The sequence below is a fragment of the Lissotriton helveticus genome, chromosome 1_1 (genome assembly GCF_964261635.1).
Source record: "Lissotriton helveticus chromosome 1_1, aLisHel1.1, whole genome shotgun sequence".
NCBI classification, from domain to species: Eukaryota; Metazoa; Chordata; class Amphibia; order Caudata; family Salamandridae; genus Lissotriton; species Lissotriton helveticus.
In genome coordinates this window covers 1,575,217,115-1,575,241,803 of record NC_136057.1, presented here as the reverse complement: position 1 = coordinate 1,575,241,803, position 24,689 = coordinate 1,575,217,115, and the positions used below count along the sequence as shown (strand labels likewise).

General features: G+C 44.5%; 1 protein-coding gene and 1 pseudogene across 3 annotated transcripts in view; one reads left to right on the top strand and one right to left on the bottom strand.

The window, feature by feature from the left end:
• The window catches only part of DDR2 (discoidin domain receptor tyrosine kinase 2), a 795,992-nt gene that overhangs the window by 208,785 nt on the left and 562,518 nt on the right, over positions 1–24,689 (bottom strand). The gene's annotated exons all lie outside the window — the stretch shown is intronic.
• LOC144828785 (nucleoside diphosphate kinase B pseudogene) lies at positions 7,856–8,328 on the top strand (annotated as a pseudogene).

The window sequence follows — 24,689 nt, the reverse complement described above, 5'->3', positions numbered from 1 at the left end:
TGCTCGCGATCTGAGACGCAAATTGGAGGCCATTACTCCCGTACCCGGACACGCCTTGTTCGACTATCCGCGCGCTCAGGACGTTATGCCACACCCTGAATCGGAGCGGTCTGCCGAGCTCTCACCGGTGGATGTGGCGGCTTTAGAGGGCCAGTCTCCCGCGATGACAACGGAACTATCGGCTCTCGCTTGGTATTGGGGACTGGTGCTGTTCGAGGAGCTTTCATTTGACGACCTTCACAGAACACTGTTGCTGAAGGCGGATGTCAGAAAACAACCCACTGGCATCTCCTTGTCGCCCACATTCCTCATCTTGGTGGCTGGTTGGATGTACTCAACTGGTGTGACCGAGCGCACGGGACAGGGCTGAGTCTGCTTCATTGATTGATGGTGTTGGTTTACCTGGTGATAACGAGGGACGCGATCTGTTTTGCTTGCCACTGCTCTCGCTTCGGTGTTGACTTTGTGGTTCTGGGCTCCAGGGATGGATGATTGGATGCTTCCATACTGATTTTTCTCCTCCTCCGCTTTCTTTTTCCCTTTTTATTAACTTTTCTTCTATATTTCGGGTTTAGGTACTGGGCGACAGGCACGCTGCTAAAGGGGGGTAGGCCGTAGCCATCTACAGTTGTGCAGGGTGGGGGGTTGAGGGAGGGGTTTTTCTTTTTATTCCTAATTTGTTTCTATGGCCTTTTTCTTCGCTTTTCTGGTTTTTCTTTTCCTTTCTTCTTTTTCTGGGTTTGGGGTCAGCCGGCTGGGTTATTCCCGAGTTTTCACAGAATTTTCGTAAGCTGTGTCCTAGCGGTTGCTGCATTATTGGTGTAACTGGGTTGGCGCTTGATTGATGTGTGTAGCAATTGTATGCATATATATCCTATGTCTCTGCTGCGTTACCCAGGTCTTCCTGGTGGTCGCCTTCATTCTGCAGGACTTATTGTTTGGCTTGCCTATGATGTGACCGTTACTTACGGCTCGGCACCTGATTCCCACCTCCTTTTCGCTATATTGGAGCTTTTTCCGTTCCTGATGTTATCCTGAGTTAAACGTAAAATTAAACCTCACTTATCCGACAATATGATCGATGTATGCCGTGATGCTATGTCTTTAAGTTGCTGCCGTGCCCCTGGGATGTTCGGCTAAATAGCGGTGTACAATTTTGCGTAAATAAAGGTTTTAAAAAAATTTTTAAAAAAAATATTGTTGTTAATAATATCAATTTTAAATTTCTTTTAATGTATTTTACTATAAATTTTAATTGCATATGTTATAATTTGTTTGTATGAATATTGTTAATGGTTTTTAATACAGTTTGTGAAATTTTAGTACTTTTTAAATATAATCAAATAATTTTTTGGTAATGTTTAGTACCATTGTGGGTTGTGGTGTTTAAAGGGGTATAGGGTGGGAAGTAAATACATTATAATTAATTAATAATTAACTTCTAATTAATATTAAGCATTTAATTACAATTATTTATGTTAATTGTATAATTAATTCTTTTTAAATTTTAGTTTTAAGAGATTTGTTTGGGTTTTTAGAGGTATATGGTGGGAAGTAAATTCATTATAGTTAATTATTCATTGATTTTCAATTAATAATTATATATGTTAATTGTATAATTAAAAACTAATTACGTTTCAGGTGCAGGTTGTGGGTTTTGTAGGGGTACAGGGTGGGAAGTGAATTAATTATAATTAATTAATAAATATTTATTATTATAATTCATTATTTATTTGATAAGTATGTTCTTTGGGAACTAAATTAATATTTGTATTTTGTATAGCTTTTTTTATGGGTAAAGGGTGTTCAGGAAACTAATTATAGTATTTAATTATTGTTAATATATAAAAATGATATATACAATAGTTAATTATGCAAATTTTATAATTAAGAAATTGTTTGTGTTATATATATTAGGTGCTAGTTGTATTTGTAGGGATAAAGGGTGTGGAGTTAATTAAATATTATTTATGTGTTATTAGTTCATTGTTATTACTTGTTTAATTGATAATTATGTGAATTATGAAAGTATAATTGTATATTTATATATATATATATATATATATATATATATATATGACCTTCACCTCCTTCCAAAGAACGAGCAGCAACCCAAGGTAGAATTAAAGAAGCACTTTATTGTTCACATATCCATGGCGAATGCATTTCGGCGTGTCTGCCTTCTTCAGCGCCCCTCCTCAAAATGCTTCTCAGCTGCGATGTGAATAGTCCTGCCTTAAACGCTGTCGAGCTCACCATGCTCCGCCCCCAGTTGTTTAACGGCCCTCTTGTGTAGTCCAAAATGTAAGGACTGCATTAGGTGTGGGTTGTTTGTTTTCTAAAGATAAAGGGTGGGAAGGTAATTAAATATAATTAATTTACTATTATGTCATTATCTAAATATTTTAATTTATAATTAATTATGTAAAATGTGTACATAATATAATTTTATAAATATATTTTAGGTGTGTGGTGTATAGTATGTACAATCTAAAAATATTGAAATACTTTTTTAAAAAATGTGGTTTTTAATTTGTTTTAAAATGCATTTGTTATTATTTTGGGAATATAGTTTGGCATTTTTAATTTAATTATAAAATGTGTATTAATGTATAATAAGTATTGAAGATTGTAATAAATATGTTATTTGTTTATTTTTTAAATACAAATATAATAGATATATAGTTTTTCTATTGAAACATAACAAATTGTTATTCAATATTGTTTTTAAATGTTTATTTTTTTAAGTGAACTACTGTGTGTGTAATGGTGCATAGAGAGTAGTGGGAATAGTAAACTTTACCCTTCTGCAACCCAACCCTTTCTCTACTGTTGCACTGATTGTAGTGGGAAACATAAATTTAACCCCTCCGCAATCTAACACTTTCTATACTGTTGCACTGACTGGAGTGGGAATAGTAGATTGTACTCCTCCTCAATTCAACACCTTCCCAACTGTTGCACTGATTGGAGTGGAAATAGTAAATGTACCTCCTCCGCAATTCAACACTTTCTCTACTGCTGCACTGACTGGAGTGGGAATAGTAGATTGTACTCCTCCTCAATTCAACACCTTACCAACTGTTGCACTGACTGGAGTAGGAATAGTTTATTTTACCCTTTTGCAATCCAACACTTTCCCTACTATTGAATTTATTGTAGTGGAAATAGTAATTTGCATTTTCCTTAGTCTAATTATTTGTGTGGTGTTTTATAAATTAGAGTAGCTAGCCTACATGAATTATTTGTGGAGTTGTAAAATTTAGTTTTTATTAATTACATTTATATTCTTATGTTTTTGGCTAGATAAAATTATAACATTTTTAATTAGTAATTTTTTTAATATTTAATATATTTTTAGTAAATGTAAATATATCTTAATTGGTATGTGTTTTTTATGTTATTGGTTATATGTATATATATATATATATATATATATATATATATATATATATATATATATATATATAGTTTTATATTATTATACTAAAACAAATTACATTCTATCAAATACATTCAAATTATTAGTTCAATCATATTGTAAAATCAAATATATATAATTATATGTATATATTAATGTGTGTAATTTTTTTATAAGTATAATAGTTATATATTTTCTTAAATTAATAAAATGCATGTAATTACATTACTGTTATTTTTAAATATATTTAATGTGTAAGAATTGTTTTTAGATATACAAAAAATGATATTTTTGACAATATTAGTGACATATATAAATTGTTTCAATGTTTTAGTCATGTACAAATATAGGATTTTAATATTTTTGTGGTCGAGATTTGTGTGTCGATAATTTTGTAGGATGATTTTAGTAACCTCGCTATTCTGTCAGTGAACCACCGCCACAGGGTAGTTCAACGACATTTGCACAGAGTTTGCTTATTTTTTGGTTATTTCACATCTGACCCGAACTCATATTATTATAGCCTTGCATCTACACCTCCAAAGAAAAATATGCTTACTGGCACCAAGCTGATAAGGTCTGCATCTTTTCTTTCCCAGCTGTCTGCACAGGGCTTCGATTTCTAGAGGGACACTATTGATGTAAAATCTATTTGGCGGACAAGAGACTTCCAGGTTCAGGGAACTTAGGCTTTGTTTAGGGCATGCCTCATACCACAACAAATGATTTTCCTGAACAAGACTGTGCAACAAACTGCATGTCTTGGAATAGCTAAAATGAAAGACTTGAACACACCACGGATTCCCACATTTGCACGTTTTGACAATTGGCAACAATTAAAACATTTCAGTGAAGATACATTGGATGCCAATGCTACGTAATGGCACGTACAGTTCATCTGACCCCAATTGGAAGGGATGGTTGGTTTGGTCACTGGACAATAAACAGGTGTCGAGTACGATTTCTAGGTAACACCAAGGGTTTTAAGGGTAGTTGACCTGACATGCGTTATGTACAATCTAAATCTTTGGGGGTAGTGACAACTCACAGTGTTGGGAAGTTGTGCCTTGATTGGCTAAAAACCTCAACACTATCACAGGTGAAACAACACTTGCCTCTTTTGTCTGATGACCTGTATGTCAGGGGCTTTTTATTAGGTCTCCGGAAGCCACGTCAAAGACGCTTCTTGTATGCACTAATCAATACGATATGGAAGATTTCTCAGCAAGATATTGCTGAAAGGCTGCAAGAAATTGACAGGGTTAATTCAGAAAAGGCTTTGGTAGTGGTAGACAATGGTAACCTTATCCTCTAGAAAATACTCTTTGGGCAACATATTGTCATCTGCAATACACATCATACATCAGGACAGGTCTGCATGGAGGTTCATAACGTTATTGAGCTGGACGCTTCAAACATACATTCCAGCTACGTACCATGGCGACATATTAACACTACTAGTATGAAAAACTAGAGAAATTACCTTTCAACGTTGCGGAAAAGCAATCCACAGATTGACTAATCCATGGGTATATTACTAAACCAATTTCGTCATTCCATTTCCAATATTGCTTGCAACACAATCAGGTAGGCAAATTTGAAGCATTAGGGGAAGGGTACAAACATGAGTATTGGGATATTGGGAACTACCTTTCAAGTCTCAATGTAGAAATGGGAAGTCTGAAGTCTTTCTCAGCTGTTCGGACTGTGAGAACACTTTAAGTGGGTCTCTGGTCTGCAAGGACATTTCGCTTCATGGGGCTTGTAATGCGTCTGTGGTGAACCTGTCCTGTTATCTGAAAGGCTCCCCGGTGGCTGTGATTCGTCCGGCTTTCAAACTGCTCTTTTCTGGGAGCTTTTTGATACTTAACAGTCAATGCTGTTGTGGGATGAAACCAGGCATCGCCTATGTGGTGACGGTAAATTCCATAGTTAATTGTTATGCTCAAGTTCTGTTTCCACTAGCCCGCACAGTTATGGCCTTCGATAAGCCTTTCCAAAGTACGCTTTGAAGCACTAAGCAAACTGAAAGCCATGCGATTTAAAAAAATGTGGCCCTAACATCAGCTAGAGGGATGTTTGATCTCTAGTTTGCATTGCCCTCTTCAAAGATATAGGCGCTATTTCATATTAACTTCCCACAGCATTTTGGGGAGCTGGGCCATCGTATTTCTAACATGACTGATACGAGAGAGATAGCGTACTTTTTTCTATAGGCTCTGGGTTGGTCAGTATCTTCTAGGCAGTATTCGGGTAATTCCATACTTTATACACTGCTTACTTGGAAGAATTTTTGGAGGTCTTCCATTTGTCCTGCTCCTGATTGCAGAGACTGTGATTTTAATCCCAATGGATGTCCCAGCTCAAAACAAGCACTGCTTCTTGTCCTTTCAGCTAGTCTGGCTGTACTGCTTGCAACCTGTATTTCCCTTTCTGCTGTGCACTTTCGAATGTGCCCTGGTTTTAAGCCCCAAATCGCAATTGGTTGAGCCGTCGACATCCATGTACTGGTGGATCCCTTAAATGCCCAATTGTATAGTTGTCCCCAGCGTATTTCAGTGCTGCTGAACGCATTTTTTTTAGCCATCCTGGGATGCTTCAGCTCCTGGTGAACTGGATCTTGGCTCTGCGGACCGTCTACAGGCTGTGGTCACTCCCTCAGCGGCTGTAGTGGGGGCCAGATGGGACCACATTTGCTTTACAACCTGCTTCAAGGCTGCACGTATACTGGATAGCGACAGGGTTGAAAGAACAAAATACCCTAATTTACATATGCAAAAGAGGAGTGATCAAGGAGTGGCTAAAGATATGCAATGCAAATGTGGGTGACACCCACAGAGAAGCAGTACCAGGAGGATTTCGCCGATCCACCCAAAAAAGCAAATTGATTGCTCCTTTTGACCTCGTCTGACCTGTGGTACAGTATAAACTGAGATCATAAAAAAGAAAAAAAAGTTTAAAATAATAATAGTAATCTCAGACACTAGAAGTCTGTCAAACAAACTCAAGTTTTTGTGCTAACGTGAGCCCCAGGGCCAACACTCATTCACTGCATGCAACTCTGACCAGTTACAAAAAAATGAAGTATAAACAGAGTGAACACGTTTACGCTTGTCGTGTTTTTTGCCGAAAACATACTTTGGTTTGGGGCATTCATTGCCTGAGCATTCATCCAAGCCTTCAAAGGCGCAATTTAAAGGTCTGGCAGGTTCAGCTCCGCTTTTCATCTTTCCAAGGTCGATATAAATGACGTTCATGTTGTGGCTTCCTGGAAGTCGCCCAACTCTCTGGCATTGAACCACCGTTGGAGGCCCCGTGCCTTCTCCTCCCTGCCCCCACCTTGTCAATCAGCTGTCACTCAGTGCTCCTGCTGCAGCAGAGGTCTGCCAGGATCGCCGCCCCCCTCACTTCACTGACGCCACCACCTCTGCCAGCGGCCAGAAGCCGACCTCTGGCTCACTCCAGAAACACATTCATTTGATACAGACATCAAACTCCCCAAAGTGCAAGAGTCCACCTCTCAGATTCTGTGCAAAATAATGGAGCAAAAGAGCTCCCCTGTGTACCGTATGCAAATCCCCACTTTCATTATCATGAAGCACACAGTTAAAGCGTGGCGAGGAACCACAATGAATACTTTTTAATGTATTTTTGATCATCCCCAGGAGGCACGTGCGCTCTTGCATATGGGGAATTGTGAGACAGGCGATATGGGGGGGGGGCAGCATGCGCTAAAGAGCGTGTTTGTGACAACGAGTTCCAGGTAGTGGGCAGCACGGTACCCCCAGCCGCATCCGTTATTATTCCCCGAAGTCTAAATGGTCCGACCAAAGGTTGACGTGGTGCCTCTCGGGCGCGCAAAAGCTAAGCAGACGCAGCAAACAAGTGGCTCGTGGCGCCCCTCATCTTCATTTCAGGAGCAAACTGTGCCCAATACCTTTAAAGTTTGTCATGCACACCATTTTTCTCAATAAGCACCTGTTGCTAATCTCTGTGCTTTGCATCCTTTGCTGCCGCATGAGAAAAAAAGGAAAATAACCAGTCCGCTGGAAACTCTTGAAATAAATTGAAGCATGTGGGACGTGAAAGAACAGGATGATAGTGACCTTAGTTACAGGGATTTATCTCAGGAGATTCTCAATGTAAGGGAGGTTATATTGAAGATATTGGAAGCTGGAGCAATAAAAAATGAACCTAAAACTTTTAATGACTATAGGGGGTGTAGGCATCCGTATTGTTGCGGACTTTGCTTCGCCACACACCATTGTTGAAATTATTACTCACTGATATTAGCCCAGAAGGTTTTGGGTGTAAGCCTATAGACATTCTTGGCTGCAGGAATTTAATCTTACAGATTCACGAATAGGCATACAGGCTCTCTACCTCAGCGCTGCCTACATTAAGGGAGAATACAGCACTTCCTACAACAGAAACATGTCTAGTAACGGTATCACAGAACGCACCTTTATTTGCATCAAGCCAGATGGTGTTCAACTGAGCCTGGTAGGAGAGATAATTAAGTGCTTTGAGCAGATGTGCTACAGACTGGTATCCATAAAGTTTATGCACGCCTCCAATGAACTTCTGAAGGAACATTACATTGACCTGAAGGATCGCCCATTTTACCCTGGCTTGGTGAAAACCATGGGCTCCGGCCCTGTTGTGCCTATGGTGTGGGAAGGATTTAATGTTGGGAAGACTGACAGTGTAATGCTGAGATAGACCATCCCGGTCGATTCCAAACCAGGGACCATCCGCGGAGTCTTCTGCGTACAGGTTGACAGGAACATATGCCATGGCAGTGACTCTGTGGAAAGGGACAAAAGGAGATCAATCTGTGGTTCAAGCCAGAAGAGCTGATTTCTTACAATAGCTCCACCAATAAATGGATCAGTGAGGAGAATTGAGGCAGAAGGTCCCTTCATTGCCTCCTCCGTTTAAAGACCTTTCCTTTGAGGGAGCACCTTATGCTTTTATTGCCTTGTATTTCTCAGCTCGAAGAAATTTGTAATAAACACTTTGCCTGGAAAAAAAGAATAGGCATACAGTTGGAAAATTGTGTGTTGCAAAGAAGAGCCCTTTGGTTTTGGGGTGGTTTGATCAAGGGAAATTACATATGGTGTTGAACCCCACTAGGAAAGAGCAGGTCATGATAGTGGATGAAGAAGAGATGACAGGTAAACATATGCTGGAGAAATTCCCAAATGCATTTAATGGTGAATATTTAAAATGATCCTATTTTAAGCATAAGATTGTTTTGAATGAAAATGTAACACCAAAAGTTCATAAGGCTGAAAGGGTGCCAATTTTACTCAGAGAGGAAGTTTCAAAGAAATGTGAGGATAAGGCAGATATAATAGAGCTCATTAAATCCTCTGATTGGTTTACCGCACTGGCTGTAGAGCATAAGGCTAGTGGCAAATTGAGGCTATGTGATTGATTCTAGTATTTCCCTTCTGGGTCCACCTAAATGTTTTAAAAATCAAAGAATTGCCCCTTCCAAATCCTGTTTGTTTTTTTTTATCTGTTTTTATTAGTTTAAAAATCAAAGAACATTCATGACACATGAATTGCACAGGCAAGTACCTGCTTATACATTTTAGGCATAAACATTGGTGAGAAAAGTACTATGAATGACATTCATGGTATCCAGGTGCAGCAGATCTGTAATACAACAGTTGAACACATTGGAATTTGCAACAATATGGAGAATACATTCGAGGGTACTCAAACAATATTGTTTTTGTCTCTGTCTGTTAGTTTGTGTGTAGGCGATGTTCTAATAATGTATATCAGCGTAGTTACATAGTATTGGTAGTATCAATTGGGTATGCAAGGGGGTACGATTTGAGGGGGTCCCATATGTCTCTGGGCCTCGGGGCTAGTGATAGCCGTTCCAAATACGTGAGTGTTTGATCTTGCCAGAATAGCATATCTTTGAGCCATCCCATAAATTTAGGGGCCCTGCCCCGACCCCACCGACATGCTACCTTGGGTTTGGCCAGTAACAGCCCTAAGGAAATGAAGCGTCTATATCCAGTCTCTACAGTCTCTGTGTAGTTTAGAAGTGCAGTCAATGGTGTGGCTTGGATCAGGGGAGATGTCATTTGTTGTAATGCTTTAAACACCTGTTGCCAATATTGTAGGAGGCTGAGACAACTCCAAGCAAGATGCAAAAAGTCTGCTTTTTCCGCTCGCACCTGTCACAGCAGTCATTGTTTCTCAGCTTTTACCTACACATTTTAAAGGGGGTAAGACAGATACGATGTAAGAATTCATAGTGTATAATACGTAGGTGACAACTAGCTGAGACCTGTTCTGTTTGTTTGCAACAGTAGAACCATAGTTTTTCAGTAATTGGGTGGCCCAATTCCGCTCCCTATTTCTCCTGTGCCTCACTGCGTTGCGGGCTTTGGCTGGTATAAATGTTATGGTAGAGTGTAGATACCACATGCGAAGCCTGCTTATTCATCACAAGCGTGTGTAACGGGATGAACGTGTGCGGTTCTTGTGGGTATGACGGTGTGTATTCTCTAATGCCTTGGTGTAACCTAACATATAGGAAAATATCCATAGGGGAGGGGAGTAGATGTAGTGAACATCTGCTGCATGGTACGAAATTTCCCTTTCAATATAGGTCCCCCCATTTATGTATGTCAAATTTAGGGTCCGATTATGATTGCGGATAATCCGCATCCTCCGGGCCGGCGGAATCAACCGCCGGCCCGGAGGATGCGGATTATCCGCTGCGGACTGGAAAAAGACCCCCCGCCAGATTAGGATGGCTGGGGATCTATTTTTCGTCCGCCGCTATGCCGCCGCGGTCGCCTTCCGACCGCGGCGGAAAAGCACTAACATGGCTGGCGGTGTCTATCAGACACCGCCAGCATTTCCGCCGTGGAAAGGCATACGGTGTTGTCTTCGGGGGCCCGTTGCGGGCCCCCAGGGGTGAAGGGGGGGTGGGGGGCGCACATGGGGGGTACCTATGGTACCCCCTGCCTTTGCGTGCACGAAGCGGCAGGCACCACGCGGTGCCTGCAGCTTTGTGCATGCAAAGGTAAACATGCATTTTTTTAACATTGCGGCGTGTGCTGCTTCAAGCAGCACCCGCCGCAATGTTAAGAATACAGGATTTGACCGCCAGGGTGGCGGTCACATCCTAATTGGCACGGAGGGACCGCCGCTGCCCCTGCGGAGGGTCCCTCCTCCTCTGGGGTGGCGGACGGGCGCTGGTCCGTCCGCCATCCTAATAGGCCCCTTAGTCTGGGTTTGTTTAAAAATCCCTCTTGTAACAGCGGCATTTGAGGATGGTACACCAATGGAAGTTTAGGAGAATATAACATGGGGACGTGCATGCGCTGGGCTTTAACTGTGCATGTGACTGCCGTAGGGTCGGATTCACGAAGATGGGGCGTGCTTAGGATGGCCCTCTCTAGAGGTATCCAAACCCTGGTTTGTTGATAATATTAGAGCCCAAAAACAGCCTGCAGAAGGCTTGAATGGAAAAGTCATAATCAATCAATCAATCAATCAATCAATCATGCCATTTGTATAGTGCACTACTCACCCGGGAGGGTCTCAAGGCGCTTGGGGGGAGGGGTATGCTACTGCTCGAACAGCCAGGTCTTTAGTTGTTTCCTGAAGGCGAGATGGTCCTGGGTCAGCCGAAGGTGGATGGGGAGGGAGTTCCAAGTCTTGGCAGCCAGGTAAGAGAAGGATCTTCCTCCGGCGGTGGCTCTTCGGATGCGTGGTACGGCTGCGAGGGCGAGGCTGGTGGACCGTAGCTGGCGGGTGGGTGTGTAGAAGGTCAGGCGGTCGTTGAGGTACTTGGGGCCCAGGTCGTGGAGAGACTTGGGTGCGTGGGTGAGGAGCCGGAACGTGATCCTCTTGTCGACGGGGAGCCAGTGCAGGTTCCTCAGGTGGCTGGAGATGTGGCTGCGTCGGGGGACATCCAGGATGAGTCGGGCGGAGGCGTTCTGGATGCGCTGGAGTCTTTTCTGTAGCTTGGCTGTGGTTCCGGCGTAGAGGGCGTTTCCGTAGTCCAGTCGGCTGGTGACGAGTGCCTGGGTGACAGTCTTCCTGGTCTCGGTCGGGATCCAGCGGAAGATCTTGCGAAGCATACGCAGGGTGTTGAAGCACGATGAGGAGACGGCGTTGACTTGTCTGGTCATCGAGAGGGAGGGGTCCAGGATGAAGCCCAGGTTGCGTGCGTGGTCGGTTGGCTTGGGTGCGGTGCCCAGGGCTGGGGGCCACCAGGAGTCGTCCCAGGCGGAGGGCGAAGATCCCAGGATGAGGACTTCCGTCTTGTCCGAGTTCAGTTTCAGGCGGCTGTCCTTCATCCACTCGGCGACGTCTTTCATCCCTTCGTGTAGGCAGGTTCTGGCGGTGTCGGGGTCTCTGGTGAGGGAGAGGATCAGCTGGGTGTCGTCGGCGTAAGAGATGATGTTGAGGTTGTGCTGGCGTGCGATGGCTGCGAGAGGTTTCATGTAGATGTTGAAGAGGGTGGGGCTGAGTGAAGATCCTTGCGGGACGCCGCAGATGACTTCGGTGGCCTCGGAGCGAAACGGGGGGAGGCGGACTCTTTGTGTTCTTCCGGCGAGGAACGAGATGATCCACTCCAGTGCCTTCTCTTGGATACCGATGTTGCTGAGGCGCTGGACTAGGGTGCGGTGGCAGACCGTGTCGAACGCAGCGGAGAGGTCCAGGAGGATGAGGGCCACTGTTTCCCCCTTGTCGAGCAGAGTCTGGATGCCGTCGGTGGCTGCGAGGAGGGCGGTCTCGGTGCTGTGGTTGGCTCTGAAGCCGGACTGCGAGGGGTCGAGGGATCCGTTCGTCTCGAGGAAGGCGGTCAGCTGTCTGTTGACGATCTTCTCGATGACTTTAGCAGGAAAAGGGAGGAGCGAGATGGGGCGGAAGTTTTTGAGATCGGTGGGGTCCGCTGTAGGTTTCTTCAGGAGGGCGCTGATCTCGGCGTGCTTCCAGCTCTCCGGGAAGGTGGCGGTGTTGAAGGAGGCGTTGATGATGTTCCGGAGTTGGGGTGCGATGGTGGAGTCGGCCTTGTTGAAGACGTGGTGTGGGCAGGGGTCGGTCGGTGATCCGGAGTGGATGGTGTTCATCGTGCGGGCTGTGTCTTCGGTGGTCACCGTGGTCCAGGTGCGAAGGGTGGCGGTGGGGGGCATTGGTTCGACGGTTGGGTGCGTGGGTGGGGCGCCGAAGCTGTTGTGGATGTCGGCGATCTTGCGGTGGAAGAACGAGGCGAGGGAGTCGCAGAGGTCTTGTGACGGAGTGATGTCGTTGGTGCCGGTGCTGGGGTTGGAGAACTCCTTGACGATAGTGAAGAGCTCTTTGCTGTCGTGGGCGTTGTTGTCCAGTCGTTCCTTCAGGGATTTCTTCTTGGTGGTGCGGATGAGCTGGTGGTGCTTGCGGGTAGCGTGTTTGAGGGCGGTCATGTTGTCGGTGGTCCGGTCGAGGAGCCAGGCTTTCTCGAGGGTGCGGCAGGTCTTCTTGGAGTCCTTGAGGTCGTCGGTGAACCAGGATGCCTTCTTGCTTCTGGGTCTGCTGGGAGGGTTCTTTAGTGGCGCGAGGTCGTCGGCGCAGGTGGTCAGCCACTGTGTGAAGTTGCGTGCTGCTTCGTTGGGGTCCGTTGTGTTGGCGGGTGGGCTCTGGCTGAGGGAGGTGGTGAGTTGGTCTGCGGTGATCTTGCTCCAATTCCTGTGAGGTACCTGTTGCGTGTGGTGGTGGGTCGTGGATCTTTTGAAGCTGAAGTGGACGCAGCTGTGGTCGGTCCAGTGGAGTCCGGTGGTGTGGCTGAAGGTGATGTACTTGCTGGAAGAGAAGACGGGATCAAGCGTGTGGCCGGCGTAGTGGGTGGGGGTGTTGACCAGTTGCTTGAGTCCGAGGTTGGCGAGGTTTTCCAGCAGGGCGGTGGTGTTGCAGTCCTTGTTGTTCTCCAGGTGGAAGTTGAGGTCCCCGAGGAGGATGTAGTCAGTGGAGGGGAGGGCGTGCGGGCTGATGAAGTCTGTGATGTCTTCGCTGAATTGTGTGCGTGGTCCCGGGGGTCTGTAGACGAGGGTGCCTCTGAGGGTCGTCTTAGGGTCGGTGCGAAGGAGTCGTTGGCGTCGGTCGTGATGCGGATGGTGTTCCTGTGGACGATGGCGATGCCACCTCCGGTCTGGTTGATGCGGTCCCTCCTGATGATCTTGTACCCGTCCGGGATGGCGATGTCGGGTGCAGAGGAGGCGTTCATCCAGGTTTCCGTGAGGAAGGCGACGTACGGTGATGTAGCGTCGAGGAGGTTCCAGAGTTCCACGGCGTGTCTGTGGATGGAGCGGGTGTTGATCAGGATGCACTTGAGGTGGTTGCTGCTGGTGTTTGTCTTGGCGGGTGCGGGGCAGGTTCGGAGGCAGGTGAACTTGCAGGTGCAGCAGGTGAAGGGTCCGTGGGTGCGTCTCGGGGTGGCTCGGCAGCAGGCGTGGGTCCGGCCGGCATTGAGTGCGTTGAGAGTGGCGGCGTCGTAGGTCAGTCGGGTCGTCTTGCCTCGGTGGGGAGCGCCAGGGGTCCTGGCGCTGGACGCGGGCCAGGCGCGGACGGGCGCAGACGGGCTTACCTTTGGCGCACCTTCGGCGCTCAATCGGCGCTCCCGCTGCGCGCGTCCGCTGCGCGGTCGCTCTGGGGGCGTCATAAGTAAGGAGCCGGGAGGGAGGAGCAGCTGGGTGGCGGGAGCGGGGCGGCGAATGGAATCACAGGGGGGCGGGGCCGCAGGGAGGCAGCGGCGGGAAATTCCAAGAAGCAGCGGGCAGCGGGAAATTCCCAGGAGCAGCGGGAAATTCCCAGGAGCAGCGGGCAGCGAGCGAAGGAATCTGCAGGCAGGAGGCGGCAAAGGCAGGCAGGAGCGGCAGCAGTGAGTGGGGCGACCAAGCCCTGTGGAGGGCTGAGCGGTCACACTCTGTGGTCCCCTACGGTCCCCTTAAGTAAGGAGCCGGGAGGGAGGAGCAGCTGGGTGGCGGGAGCGGGGCGGCGAATGGAATCACAGGGGGGTGGGGCCGCAGGGAGGCAGTGGCGGGAAATTCCAAGAAGCAGCGGGCAGCGGGAAATTCCCAGGAGCAGTGGGAAATTCCCAGGAGCAGCGGGCAGCGAGCGAAGGAATCTGCAGGCAGGAGGCGGCAAAGGCAGGCAGGAGCGGCAGCAGTGAGTGGGGCGACCAAGCCCTGTGGAGGGGTGAGTGGTCACACTCTGTGGTCCCCTTAAGTAAGGAGCCGGGAGGGAGGAGCAGCTGGGTCGCGGGAGCGGGGCGGCGAATGGAATCACAGGGGGGCGGGGCCGCAGGGAGGCAGCGGCGGGAAATTCCAAGAAGCAGCGGGCAGCGGGAAATTCCCAGGAGCAGCGGGAAATTCCCAGGAGCAGCAGGAAATTCCCAGGAGCAGCGGGCAGCGAGCGAAGGAATCTGCAGGCAGGAGGCGGCAAAGGCAGGCAGGAGCGGCAGCAGTGAGTGGGGCGACCAAGCCCTGTGGAGGGCTGAGCGGTCACCGCTCAGCCCTCCACAGGGTTGATCGATATGACCCCAGAGTCAAGGTGTCTTATAAACAGGCCTTGTGGACGTATAAAAACCTGGTTTCCAGAGCTTAAATCCAATTACTTTACTCTGAAAATTAAATTTTCTATAAATGATTCTAAAGAATTCTTTGCCACAGTGCAAAAATTAAATACATTTCCAGATCCTAAAAATAAGACAGCCAGTAAAGTGTTTTACAACAATTTGCTGCCTTTTTTCAAAACAAGGTAGAATAGATTTACAATACGTTCTCGGCTAATCTTCCTGCCAATCCTCTACTAAGAGAGGAGGATATAATCAACAATCTTGAACCAGCAGGCACCTGCTCACTGGGCCAGCTTGTCATGCCAGTAAACACCTCTTACGCATCTACTGTTTCATTGGATCAGTTTTCCTCAGGTGATACTGGAAAAACTTTCTTGACATCCTTCTCCTCATTAGAGGAGCTAGTTCTGTCCATGCTGTGCCAAATTAAATCTGGATCTCCACTGACCGCCTGCCTCCTCAAATTCTTCAGCTAGCACCAGCTGTTATTTCTAAACTTCCCATGGACATGTTTAACAAGGTTCTTGTTGGGCTCCTTTCCAAAGGAATGGAAAAGGGCCTCTTTTTAAAAAAGCTAGACATCAATGACCCCAACAATTATAGGCCGATCTCTAGTCTTCCTTTTTCTTCTAAAATTGTTGAAATAACTATCAATATGGAGCTATAACTGTTTCTTAACAATGCACTTCTTGATGCCACTCAGTTTGGCTTCAGAAACAAACATAGCACCAAACTAGCTTTGATTACAGCTTCAGAGGAAATTAGGCAAACCTTGTACAATAAGGTAATGCTTTGATTTTATTAGATCTCTCTGCAGCATTCGATTCTGTTAATCATGGCCTCCTTATTGATCCCCTCTTTGCCACCGGTATTAGAGGCAAGGCTCTTAAGCTCATAAAATCTTTTCTATCAAATAGAGAACAGTTCGTCAAGCTCAACAGGTTTAAGTCTCCCTCCTTCACCTTGCTATCATCATTGAGGCCGACCTTTTTAAATCTGTATGTAGCTCCCCAGTCCCCAGTACAACCTAATACAATATTTTGGTTTGGCACTAGTGTCCTATGCAGACAACACACAAATTGTGGTGTTAGTAGCCAGTAATCCTGCTAATACGGCCTCAAGATTCCACGATAGTATGCTCCAAATTTGAAAACTGGATGTCCAGCAACTGTTTAAAATGTAACTCTGGGTAAAACCGAGGTTCTGCTATTCAGTTCAAATACATCGTTATGGACAACCAAGTGGTGGCCGTAAGAAATGGGGGAACTACCTACTCCAGCTCCTAAAGTAAAAAATCTCCATCACCTCTTCTGGCTTTTATATGCTTAAAACCATCAGAAACATTCCACCTTTTAATTCCCCCAAATTGCAGAAAGCTGTGAATGATCTCTGCGCTCATTTTGTCAAAAATCCATTACTACAGTGCTCTTTTTACCAATATTCGGAAAAGATTTGTATATACGCTGCTGATCTTACAGAATGCGGTCGCCCAGCTCCTTCTGCCATTCCTAAGCACCATTCAGTATCGCATGTTCTTCCATATTTACACTGGCTACCTACCAAGAGAAGGATTGAATTTGGCGCCCTCTGTATTGCTTTTAAAGCACTACTTGACTCAGGACCTGATTTCTGGAATCATCGCTTTCAACTATATGTTCCTAGAAGACATCCTCCATTGCATCTATTCTTGTTATGCCCAAAGTCAGGAGAGACAATTGGGGAGGCAGAAGCTTCATTGCCTGCACGGCTAGGCTGTGGAACTCCTTGCTGCAGCACCTAAAAAATATGTCAGATTTACTGTGGAGTTTTCAAAGTGTAAATTTGCCCAGGAGAAAATAACTTACTAGGGGCATGCAATTAGTAGCCAGGGTATTAACCCACAGGCTGAATTGTTGGAAGCCATCACGGAGGCTCAAGCGCCTTTGTGTAAGGATGATTTTAGGTCATTCCACGGGGTCTTGCTCTATTTTATGTCAAGTTTGTGAGTAAATCTACCGATCTGGCTTACCATTTGAGATAGTTGATGAAGGATAAGAACAAATGTAAGTGGCCTAAAGAGTGTCAGGAAAGTTTTGAGGGTATCAAAAAAGGCATTTACAATGCCAGAACTCTTCAGGGGTTAAATCTACAAAGCATAAGCATTGTTTCTGCTGGTACTAGTGAGAAGGGGTTGGAAGAGGCACCTTCCAGAGAGACAGTCATGAGAAAGAGTGCATTGTAGCTTTTGCGTCAGGACCATTGTCTCCATCAGAAGAGAACAATGCTGTCATAGAGTGTGAAGCACTGGGATGTGTATGGGAACTAATTTGAAAGCTTTTATTTGGGATAGGAATGTGTAATAAGATGTGATCGTAAACGTTAGGTTAAAGTTCTGTCTACTAGTGGTGTGGTGAACCCTTCTGTAAGAATAGCATGTTTATCCATTTGTTTACAAGATTTATTTCATATGCAAACTGGAATACAGACCGGGAAAGGGAAATGTGTTAGCTGAGTTTCTCTCAAGGATGCTGTTGGATCTTAGGGAGAATGAGAAAGATAAACATGAAGAATGGTTTACAAGCTTTTGACAAGGGTGTACGGAAGGATGCGAGTGACAAGGAATTGATTTTGAAGGATGTTATTGAGTGTTTGAGGAATGGTTTGCCTGACAAAAATATGTCGGTCAGTGGGTAAGAGTATGGGAACTGGGAAATAGTCCCAAGTGTGAGAGTCAGTTCTTTAAACCACTTAAGGTCATTCATATTTTAAAGAATGTTGTACGTTTGCCAAATGTTGGCACATGAGTGAAGCAGTGTAATTCTAATAGTGTGCACGAACTGGAAGCCTCTGCTAGGGAAATGATTAGTTTGGAGGAGGAAGAAATTTGGTATCCATGAGAGGTGGTAGTGCACTGGAACCCACCTGAAGAGCCCCAATCAGGGTCAAACCGGTTTTGGGTTGCTTGTGTTCCATTCAGGGAAGGCCTAACCTGGCAGTTTTGGCTGGACTGTTCCTACTGGGTCAAGACTGATTTGCATATGGCTGTGACTAAACTGAGGTGGCATGGTGAGAAAGAAGATGGGTTGGAAAGCTACCCTGAGCAATTGCTAATGGTTAGACTTATTGCTAGCTTTCGTCCCATCACCTTTTGTGTGTTTGATATAAAATCCACATTGAGAGAACTCAAGTAGAGCCGTGCAAACAGCAGTCAATGTCTGTAGGCACCCTTTATAGACCGGAGTTTGTGAGGTTATACTAGAGAATATCAGGCCCTCTAGACAACCTACTCGTATACAATTCCAACTGATCCAGCATATTTAACATTCTCCATTTGGTTTATGACCAACAAAATCCTCATAAAACACCTATATTTTTGGCATAGTGAGTGGAGCTAAGGTTTGGTTTGGGTTTACTTCATAATTAAAATTAGTAATTAAAATTGCTATAAAAAATTGTGGCTTTAGATCATGCAAACAGCACTTGCACTCTAAGAAATTAAACAATTTGCAATTCCAACTTAACAATCTCAATCTTACCTGTAACTGAAATGTCAGGTACCCTTTGAAGCTAATTCTGATAATAATAACCTGCTATCCCACAAAAGATAGAGTAGATGAAAAACAAGGAAAACTGTACACGGACTAGAATTTCCTCAATTATTCTGGATACAAATATAATTTTAAATAATTAACTTCATTAAATAAATCTCTTATGAGTGAAAAGATGTGCACTGAACGCCTTCCCTGATGATGGGTACACATATCGCCATGGGTTCTGCAGGCTGACTTCACAATTTATGGTCAATGAATAACATTCATCCACAGATTATCCAGTTTAGATTTTTATAACAGGTTTATTTTCAATAGCCAACAAGTCTTTGTTGACCAGTTCTCATAGGGATTGCCATAATTCCGGAATATGGTGTTCAAACTTTGAGTCAAATCAAATCAAATCAAATGTTTCTTTATTCGGTTTTTGTCATATTAAAAACCATAAAAGCATTTTCATAAAATCAATTTCATATCATTTTTTACATAAAATTCCAAATACAGGACTCTAAAACAAACCATCAAAAAGAAACATATTTATAAAAATGAACAACCAAATTAGCAATTGATTTCTAACAAGGGGCGGTCTCCTGATACATCATTCATTACTTATGAGGAGGCAAATTCATGTAATACACAACCAAGTTGAGGATCATAATTCATAGATTCAATCAGTGACGAACGATACACTTCAGGAACTTAACAATGTATCTTGCTGACCATTCCTCAGCCAGGAACTGTGAGGCTAACAATGCCGGGCGACACCTTCTGATGCCCATAAGTTTTAATAACGGGATTATCCAAATCCTTCTGTGGTCCCCATAAAATTTACAGAATAGAAATGTGTGGATTGTTGCCTGAGTTGAAATTTCATCGCGAGGGCAACAAGGTAGAACTGAATCCCAGTTATTACTAGTTGGAAAAGCAACCAGTCGGTGGAACATATTTAGCCTAAATCTGACTAAGAGAAATCTCTCGAAGATGGTAAAATCGTAAGTTAGATAAGGCTGTATACTAGAGGTAGTTTGAACCGCCATACAGTGTTGGACAGAAGGTTTTGAGGCTTCATTAGCATACCGTAGTTCTTCAAGATGGCTAAGGGAGGCCACTTGTAATGCCTTCCTGGTTATAGTCTGAATGGTGGTAGGAACCAGATAATATTTTGCCCATCCCAGATCGGTAAAAAAAGATTTTATGTATGATAACCAACCAATTTTGCGTACATGGTCCAGCTCCATACAATCTAAGATTATTTGCTGGGTGAATATGTTTTTGTCTGAAGACCATATACGGTGCCAGAGCAAAAGAGGTTGTATTCTGGCTAAATCGGAGATATGGGAAATGCCCAGTTCCATGTGGCATGAGAAGGTCGAACAGAATAGAAATGTGTGGATTGTTGCCTGAGTTGAAATTTCATCGCGAGGGCAACAAGGTAGAACTGAATCCCAGTTATTACTAGTTGGAAAAGCAACCAGTCGGTGGAACATATTTAGCCTAAATCTGATTAAGAGAAATCTCTCGAAGATGGTAAAATCGTAAGTTAGATAAGGCTGTATACTAGAGGTAGTTTGAACCGCCATACAGTGTTGGACAGAAGGTTTTGAGGCTTCATTAGCATACCGTAGTTCTTCAAGATGGCTAAGGGAGGCCACTTGTAATGCCTTCCTGGTTATAGTCTGAATGGTGGTAGGAACCAGATAATATTTTGCCCATCCCAGATCGGTAAAAAAAGATTTTATGTATGATAACCAACCAATTTTGCGTACATGGTCCAGCTCCATACAATCTAAGATTATTTGCTGGGTGAATATGTTTTTGTCTGAAGACCATATACGGTGCCAGAGCAAAAGAGGTTGTATTCTGGCTAAATCGGAGATATGGGAAATCCCCAGTTCCATGTGGCATGAGAAGGTCGATGCACTCTTGGGTAAGGTTAAGAGATATCTCAAATACCCATTCTCTGCCACTTGCAAGTTGTTTATGTTTGCGTAGCCCCACACTCCAGCTCCGTATAGCGCTACAGATTGGCTTTTAGCTGTGTATATTTTTAAAAGTTCAACTGGTGGTCTTTTTCCTAATCTTCTTGAAAAGTTAACAAGGGCCTTAGTAGTTCTAATAAGATGGAACTTTCTGGACTCGATAGCTGCATTCCAATTAAATTTATTGTCTATGATTATTCCCAAGTATGGGTATTGTACTGCAGTAGCCAACTTCTCCTGGTTCAAATATATATCCTTTGTCCTATTTATCCCGGGACCAGCCATCATGACAAAGGTTTTCTTTATGTTGATTCTCAAATCCAGCTTACCCATAAATTCAGTGTATCTATCAAGGGCCTTTTGTAATACTCTGGGAGTGCGAGCTAATAGAACTGCGTCATCCGCATAGAGTAGAGCTGGAATCAGACAGTTTTTTATAGTTGGAAGGTCCTGGCTCCTATTCAGCATGGCTCTCTCCAAGCCGTTGGTATAAAGTGTGAAGAGGAAGGGAGCCAGGACACAACCATGTCGGACTCCTCGCTCTATCCTAAATGGGGCAGATAGCTCTCCGTTTACCCCAAACCTTACCCTTGCTGAAGCGTTGGAATACAATTCACGAAGGAAGTTTACAAGGGGAGGTCCACTCCCATGTCCTGGAGGATAGACCAGAGTTTTGCATGGCAAACGCAGTCAAAGGCTGCTGACAGATCCACATAAACCATGTAGATACTGCCCACCTTTGCACTTACATATTTTCCCAGCAACAATGTCAGGTTTGGGGCCTGTTCAATGGTCTCGAAACCCTCCCGGAACCCAAACTGGATGTCCGAGAGGATCCTGCCATCGTCCCCTCATCCCTGAAGGCGTTCTAGGATAATTCTACCCGCCACTTTACCCAGGGAGTCCAATAATGAAATTGGACGATAACACGATACGTCCTGGCGGTCCCCTTTTTTAAAAATGGGGACCATGATTAATTTGGACCATGAGTCCATTAAACCTACCTCGCAGGCAGCGTTAAAAACCCTCGTCAGGATTGGGGCCCACAGATCTAGGTTCGATTTACAAAGATCTATAGGGACCCATCGGGGCCAGGGGCTTTACTGTTTTTACTGACCTTTAGGGCCGCAACAACCTCAGTGATGGTTATATCTGTTTTGAGGGGATAGGAAATCCCTGGAGGTACCGGAATTATAAGTCCTTGCCTAGCCTTATCGCATGGGCCGTCACTGAAGATTTTTGAAAAGTGGCCTACCCATGCCCCTTCATCGATTGCTACCTCAATAGTTGGTAGATCTTTTTGGTCAGATAAAAATGGAGATTTAATCACGGCCCAAAAAGCAGAGCTGTTTTTGTTTCTACTACTTTTATGCAATTGATTCCAAAGGGCCGATTTCAGCTCATCTTTCCTGTCCTTTAGGGCTGAGTTATAATCCCTCCTCAAAGTTGTTATTTCCTGGGGTACCCTATCCGGTTTATGCAACGGTTTTTTTTAATTTAGAGTGCGCTGCCGAGCATCTGTGGTTGAACCATCCTATTTTTTTTGGGGTGCGTATTCTTTGACTTTACGAACAGTACGTTTTTAATTGCTTTAAGGACCGCCCCAAAGTTACTTAGGAGTTCGACATCCGAAGTGACCGGATCTAAGCATTTCAGGATAGATGAATACTCCATTTTTAAGACTCTCCTAGTAATATCTACCGGGTCGACTTTCTCCCATTTTAGAGAGTAGCCATTTAATTTATCAAGGTACAAGGTGTTTTGCTTAAGAGCGCTGGCTATACTTTGTGTGCGATATTCATAAAGAGGGAAAAATATTATGCTGAGGGCGCAATGGTCGCTCATAGCAGTGATATGTGTTTTGAACCCCCTTACGCGATTGCCCACCGTATTTGATATTAAAATTAAATCAATAGTCAAGAGCCTGTCTCTCCCTATGAATGTCGCGTCCAACCGCTGAGTTCCTGGATTCCTTTTATTAGCAATAATTCGGTCCAGTTCTAGTAGTGTGTCATTTAAGGTGATACCGAGACCTGAGTGGGAAAAGTGGGCTATGGGATCATCATGTTCATCGATTAACCCGCACCCATTCCAGTCACTATATTGACAAGGATGTTGATTAAAATCGCCCCCCCAAATGATAGTGGCTCCTACAAGTGAAGCCTTTGTCAATGCGGTTAATTGGAGGCGCAACTGTCTCAGTGTGGTCAATAGTTCAAGAGTCGGTAGGTTATTGTAAAAGTTTACTAGGAGAACGGTCTCCCCATTACCAAAATGCATACTCAGTATTTGAACATTTGCCTCTAGAGCCACTACAGTTATTTTCAAATGTCCTATTAGGTTTGAGATGTAGATGTTTAAACCACCTTTCGCTCTGCCAGATGCAGCAGGTAGCGCGGGCGAAAAATATGTTTTATAGCCTAGCAGATGTATTACACACGTGGTCCATGTCTCCTGGAGACATATTATATTTGATTTCTGTAAAAAAATGTGGCCCGGTACCATTTTCTACTTTAGACCGTAAACCTGCTATGTTCCAAAACAATACCTTCATTGGTGTTCCAGTTTTAACAGAGGTATTTTCCTGTAGTGATTCGGCATGTTCCATTAATGGAACTTCCCTTATATCAGGTGTCGTTGTAATTCTGCCCTTATTAGTCAGTAATGGTATTTCCGATAACCTGGCAGGATTAATAATTGAATTACCATAAAGTGTCACCTCTTTCCCGTCGGTTAATACCATGGGTTGGTTACTAGAACCCCTTGATAGGGGATTATTCCCCATTTTGATTGCCAAAGGACCTGGTTGTTTTATATCATGAATGTTCCCAGAAACCTGCTTAGTACGTCAATCTACTCCTTCCAGGCCAGACAGCGTGGAGAAGCGATTGAGAGTAGGGAAACCAAAGCCAGGGATTTCACTGTTACGGACGTATAAGGGACAGGCACTTGATGGATGCCCCAACAATGATTGAGGGTAAAAGTAGCTTAAGTCCCGGGTTGAAATTGTACTCTCTCCCTGCTCACTATACCAATCCCCCATGTGTCTAGTCACTCTACGGTCCTTAAAATTAATAATAATGAGATCCCCACCTATATCCTTTGGTCTACGACCCAGCCAGCCAACTCTCCTAACATGGAGAATGTCACCGTTAATGTGTGTGGGTAGAGGCCTATTGCAACTTAACCAGTGTATCACTTAATTTTTAAGCTGTTGGTACCCCTCTAGTTGACCAATCTTCAGTTCTGGGATTCCCGTCAATATCACCACATAGGGGGCGGCCTCTGGTGGTAAGTCAATGATTGGTGGTTTCCCCTTGCATGCACGGTGGATGAGGATGGCCTAATTGCGATTGATTGGGATTTCGATGGATTTCTATCCTGTCTAGCCTCTCTCTCTCCCTCCAAGCTTTTAAGGGGCTTATCTGTTTTTTGGGGACTCTTCGAGAATACCTGTATTACTGCTGGAGGATCTTTATCGTGTGGTTTCTCAACTAATGGCAGGGGAGAGGGCGTGTTACCACAGGATTGAGATTTTCTAGTGTTTATATGTTCCTTAATTAGATCAGTATTCGATGTAAGGGATTGTTCTATGATCCCCAATTGTGTGGACATTCTTTTAACCCTCTCTATCAGTGGCAGCATTAGGTATTTCATTAGTTGCTCCATACACATCGTTAATTCTTTAGCAGAATCCGACGATAAGGGAAGACTGTCTGGTACTGGGTCCCGAGTCAACTTTTTAGTGGTGTACTGGGGGACTTGACAGACCTTTAAGGTTTTTGCCCTCCTTCCGTTGTGGATATTCCCTCCCTGCTTCCTTTTTTTATTTTTCTGTCCTGGCCCAGTTAAAGGTGTATGTGATTTTAGACTTCCGGATTGTAAGGGAGATATCGTAGGTAATAACTCATCAGGAATAATTTCAAGGGATAAATCTACAGAAGACTTGTCTATATTTCGATCTGTAGAGGCTCGTAACTGTGGGGGGGGGCTAATAAAAGCTATTCGATCTGTTTCAATAGTACTAGCAGGTGGAGTTTTAGCCCTCTGTATATTGCCTAGTGAAGAGCGTTACCTCTGTAGATACTCTGGATAAACGCCGTTCTGTAATGGCAATCTCACGTTCGACAGCTGATGCGGCCCTAGTTATATAAAGATCCAGTGTG